The 6,000-nt window shown below is 39.9% G+C and overlaps 1 long non-coding RNA gene across 1 annotated transcript; it reads left to right on the forward strand.

The window, feature by feature from the left end:
• The first annotated feature begins 631 nt into the window (after nucleotides 1-631).
• Nucleotides 632-3,608, forward strand: LOC147977658 (uncharacterized). Its single transcript, XR_015599492.1, has 3 exons — nucleotides 632-959; nucleotides 2,890-2,963; nucleotides 3,139-3,608. It is a non-coding gene; the product is annotated as an uncharacterized LOC147977658 (long non-coding RNA).
• The last annotated feature ends 2,392 nt before the right edge of the window (nucleotides 3,609-6,000 follow it).

The raw sequence follows: 6,000 nt of genomic DNA on the forward strand, positions 1-6,000 counted from the left end.
CTGAACTTGTAACTTGACAGAAACTGAACTTTGGTTCTTTTCGAGATTTTCGAGACTATGTGAGTTGTGTCCATACAAGCAAACAGCTACACACGCCTGGGAGAAGAGAAATCTGTATATCCAATCGATCACAAAAGTAGCAGCTTCATATCACAAGTTCAGAAGAATGTTCTAGGGAGACTTCAAAACAGCAAGCTAAAAGGTTGAAAGTATATAACCAGCAGCAGCAAGTCATGCAAACTAGCGTGACAGCCGGCGTATAGCTGTCGTAGAACTTGGCATACATCCATAGTAGATCTTCAGGCCGGCCGCCGTTCAGTTGTACTAGAACTTTCACAAAACTTTGTTATGTTATGTTATGTTATATATATATATATATATATATATATATATATATATATATATATATATATATATTGAAAGTCTATTAGTAACCCAGGGTGATGAATAAGTAATTCTTCACCCCGGTCCAGTCACCGAGCCAAACTCCCCCCAATCGCAGGACCAAGGCTCCACCGGTCGCCTCTGACGTAAAACTCTATCCCTCGTGATGTAATTTTACGTGGACGTCGAGAGCCCACTTTCGTCCTAAAGAAAAAAAAAGGCCAACTCCCTCGTCCAATTCTAATCTTGGGTGAGTCATCTCAAAAAAATCAGGGGCGGAGTGGATCAGGGGTGCGATCGTGCGAGCACCGAGCGGCGGTTGGGCTTCGGCGTCGTGGGACGCGGCGGGCGGAGCCGTCGTGTTGCGACGTCGGTAGTACTTGGGGTCAGGGCTTCTTCATGATATGGGGGCATCTCCCGTGTGGACGGGGCCTCGTCGGCCGAGTTGCCGGCGGCGAACACTTGGCCGAAGACGGGCCCACTCCATGAGCCAGGGGCTGCTGGCGGCGTCCTCGGCTGGAGGGCGAGCTGGTCGTGGTTGGGCGGCGCGGGAGTCGTGTCTGCTGCTTGAAGAGGTACTTTGACGCTCTCCGATATATACCCCAGTCCCAGCGATTTGCTTCAAGATCCAGCTCTGTCTGTTTGATTCATTTTTACGAGAGTTTTGTTTGATTCCTTCATTCATACAACTTCTCCATAAATTGCTTTGTTACACCCGACTACTCGACTAGAAGGAGATCCTCGCAGGCTCGCAGCGTATCCCTCAATTTATTGCCAGAATGTTTCCAGGGTATCCCTATTTTAGTTGCCTCGTATCCTGGACTATTGCCGCAGGAGCGTCAGAAACATGCATTAAATACTTGACCATGATCACCACATGGTACACGTTATTTGATCATGTAGCGATTTAGTTCATATTGTTGATTGGTGGGGAACAAACAGACTAATGGTCAATTTGGTAATGTTGCATCTAGGTCTTGTTCTGACTCACTAATCAAGAAAGCCATTAAACCTTTCTCCTTCACTCCCTGCTAGTAATTTCCAAAAATAACCAAACAAAAGATTGGGCATAAAATTAATTCCCTTGCCCAATATCCTACTAACTCCCTCCTCTATATCTCCTCTTCTCCTTGATCAACCCACAAACCAAGAGGACTGATCCTCTTCTCCTTGATCTCCTTGATAGTCCAGCAATCAGCAAGTTGAAAAGATTTAAATCAAGGTTCCATGATAATTCTTTTGAATGTCGCTGTAAGGTACGCTTTTCGGATATTCCATTTCAAACTTAAGGTGCATTCCTTTTCCTTCGGTCAATATAAACTATGTAGTTTAATTTGTCTAACCTTGTGTGCATAGGGTTTCTTTCACACGAGAGGTAAAGATGTTCCTTGTATAATATTTAGGTTCTGCAATAAAAATATTGTTTTAATTGGCAGTTGTTTACCTGTCAGTCACACAAGCCTTTATATATATTAGGCCTTAGATGCTACTAAGTACTAACTGTTATCCCTTTGTAACAGAAGAGCAGAATTTCCACTCCCTACTTGTTGGGGAGATTGGATCATATTTCTGTGTGTCACATTCTAGTTCCAACAATGCATGCTGATGGTCCACCTTGTTGATTGCATGCTGATATTGTGAGATATTTGATTATGCTTGATAATATTAGTAGCGAAGAGTGCCTCATTAAATTTCTTAGTTGGAGAGCGAAATTTGCGTTAGTGGTATGTACTGAATTTTACAGCAATCATAAGATGAAATTGTTCCTGTGAAACTGTGGACTGAAAGTGAGGATTATTCTGTATCTTTACATTACACGGGATCAAGATGATCCTGGTGCTCAACAGTATGATAGTTTAGCCCCTGCATAAATTGTGGGAAATCCCATGTGCATGAAAAATGAAGGACTCAAAGGTTAACATAATCCATTTTATAAATCATCACACGTGCATCTTGATTATGTATGAGATTATTCTGGGGTACCGCCTCCATTAATTATGTATTAGAGAGGGAATTTATCTCTTGCGATAAACTGTGGAGGGGAACAGTTATGTTTGTCCCTGCAATTGTGAGATGTGTATTTCTACATCTGGCGTACAGCGTAACTATTTTAGGGCTTGACAGACCAGTTTTTATCCAGAAGAAAGGCCTTTAGCGTGCGTTTGGATCTGAAGAAACAAAGCAAGATATGGCTGTCATTCCTCCTAACTTGGCTAGTTACTAGTATCTCCTTGATTTTTTGATAAGGTAGTCTTGGCAAGTGTTTGGCCAATAGAGAACATAACTTGGAATTTTTGTACGTGTTTACTGTATTCATTTATTGAGGATTAGAAGCTTAATTTCTGAATTTTTTAGTTCAGGAGTAGCTACCTCCTGATGTACTGGTGTAATTTAATAGTTTCATCGAATGTGAATCAGAAGTATATGTTGTTAACATAGTTGGGTATACATATCATGTGATCTTGCTTTTCTAAGGTGTTTGATGAGTTCAATGCAATGAAACAGATGAGCTGAACATATTCAATGTTTCTAGTGGGAATCACTTCATGGCCATTCTGGTGATAATGGTTGTACTCCAGGTAAAAAAAAAGTATAATTCTTCTATTCCACATATGTAGTTGTTTCGGTTATTGTTATATGTTGTTTCCTTTTGTATATATGCAAGCTCTTATCATCGAGTTTCATTGGCAAGTTAACTTAAACAATCATAAGCTGGCAGCTATGGTTGGTACTGATGGGAGTTGCTCATTTTAGGTGCTGATGGTCCAAGAATTGTAAAGATAAGGCGGGGGAACCTTATTTGTGTGGTGGATGCAAGTATGTTATGAGGTCAATTTGTAACTTATTATACTGCAGTAACGGACCAAGCCATGAATCAGTACCAAAATTCAGGATTGGTGAGAAGAAGCATGAACTTATAATTTTGTTAGGACCCTAATCTTGACTTGTCGCTGATGGACCACAATGTTCAAGTTCAGCAAATACTGTTGAACAGCTAACATCATTGGGTCTCAAAACACCTGCAAATTAAGCCGCTTGACGAAAGTTCAGACACGTGTCAAGTCTTGGCATTCACATGTAATCAGTGGTGTTCATTTTTGAAATACTGCTTTGTACTCCCTCCATAACAAAATGTAAGATGTTTTTATGGCCTATGCAAACCAAAAAACGTCTAGAAATGTAAGGATGTGATGAGAATTTGACATGAATACACTGAATTGTACTGTGTGAACGGATTATGGAGAGTACCTTTCAAATTAATGTTCCTCTTTTCAGCTTTTTCCTTGCTTACATTTTGCCGTGAATCTCGAACAAACAAACAGGACAGAGGAGTCACGAGGAGCTGCAATGATCCAGATGGGGATTTTGCAACCTCTAATTTGAAATACAAATGGTGGCAGTTTGGCGGAAAAAAAGACTTGTCCATCTTAACATTGATGAGAGAGTGTTCTACTACAGAAAGATAGTTTGGTCTGTAGATACCAATTATGTTAGATGCTACTTTGTTGAGCAGTGTGTTGAATTTGTTATTTTTATGATTTATGTGTAAAGCAGGATTCCAGTAATCCATATGTCTTGGCAACAATGCTCAAGAATCTTTCTTGTGTGACCTGGAGTTAATCAGGTCAACAAACGTTGTGATTTTCTGGCAGGCAACTGTTGTTCAATACATTGGAGGAAAATGCAGAGCAGGAATCGGAAACCAAGAAATCAACATTATTTTGCTCAGATACACTCAACATGACACTTATTGACAAGCCTATCTCAATCTTCTGAGAACACACACAAATTACAAGAAAAAACTTCCAGTGGTACTTCTACAAGGAAATTTGACAAGCACGATTTCATCGACAGAATAATTTGCAAGGTAAATGCATTGCACCCAAATCAAGTAGGAGTATTCACTAGACATCATGAAAAAGAAAGGCAGTGAAATCTTTGTCTTCCTGTTACAATTTTAGGGTAGCGAGACCAAGAATTCATTCAGATCTTGTTGTCAGACTGAATAACCAAAGACCAACTGAATGACATGTGCCATCCATGCCATAAAAATTCAGAGTTCTTCTATCTTTTTTCTGGGATTGGCAGCTTCACTCAGGCTTCTGAATTCATGGCGAGCATCAACAAGTCGAGCGGCTGGACTTTGTTGGGGTTGTGCTCGTTCTCGTAGGTGACATGAGCATCCCAGCCAGCATTGCCGCGATAACGCTCCACGTGCTTCCTCGGATCGGTCCTTGATGCATGCTTCATGTGTAGAACCCCCTGCACTCTATTGCCCAAACTGAAGTACTTGATTCAGTTACCACCTACATTGAAAGGATGCATATCTCATCTTAAGCTAAATAACATGTATGAAAGCCCTATATATATACTCCCCGCAAAGAAAAAGCCCTATATAGAGCACATACCTGATGGGTCAGACATCTGAAGCTTTGGTAATATGAACTCCCAGCAGTTTTAAATAAGAAACCAACACATAGATAACTGGAGTAAGAAATGAATGAAACTTTGGGGATTGCCATTAAAATTTTATTTAGTGAATAACATTCTAAAAAGAAAATGGTATTATGAATACAACAACCCTGCCAAGATAAAGGGACTAAGAAGTATATTAAGTACCGAATTTTCAGATTGAAAAGAGAATCAATATTTAAGGGAAAAACTGCAAATACAATACCCGTATACACATGGATTTTCTGTATAGAACAAGTAGTATCATCATGAATCTCAAACTAAAGACAATGGCCTGCCAACTATATGAAGCTTCTAGTTAGATCAATCCATAACAGAGCAAGAAGATCTAAACACACGTTCATATGAGAGCTAACTGCTTCATTTTCTTTTGCAAGGGAGAGAGTTAGCTATTTCTCAACTACAAAAGCTAATCATCCTGGGAATGCCTTTGGTGATATAATTTGTACCTAAAAATTAATCACGTAATTTCCTAATTTTTATGTGGAAATCAGTGGTGGCACAAAAGCAGCTCAAAACTGATAGGAAACTCTACAATTAGTACGTGAAGGATTTACTTCAACTCCAACATGAGGTATATCTACTTTAAATCCAGACCTTAAATAAACAATGAGCACGCCTCGGTGAATTCCATCAAAGAAACGACCAGTGTTTTACAAGACAAACCCAAAAAAAATTAAAAGCCAGCACCCTCAACAAGCAAATGTTGAGCCAGCAGATTGGAGCAACCAGGTAGCCACGCAGGGGCCTGCGCAAACAGCCGCAACACAAATTAGATGCAGCAATTCGAGAAACAAGCATACCAAAGTAAAAGCACGGCTACAGCAGCTAAATGTACCAGACTAAGTTCATATTACAGAAAAAAAGAAACCAAATTTTCCTACCGAACAGGGGAAGGAATGCAAAGATGACAGGAAAGTCACAATATGCTTTTTAAATCCATACCTAGATGATAGGGAAGTCACAATATGCATACTAAACAGACAGAAATCCCAAAAATAATTCCGCTTACCTCTAGTAGGAAATTTTAGCCGCACCTCCAGAATCCACATTAAGTAGTAACATTACAATAATGTTTGGAGGAGCTACTATCTGCATGTACGACTCTGAGTAACAGAACAAGAGAGCCTTTCTGAACAATAC

The sequence above is a fragment of the Triticum urartu genome, chromosome 3A (assembly GCF_056163025.1).
Source record: "Triticum urartu cultivar PI428250 chromosome 3A, HENAU_Tu73, whole genome shotgun sequence".
Taxonomy (NCBI): Eukaryota; Viridiplantae; Streptophyta; class Magnoliopsida; order Poales; family Poaceae; genus Triticum; species Triticum urartu.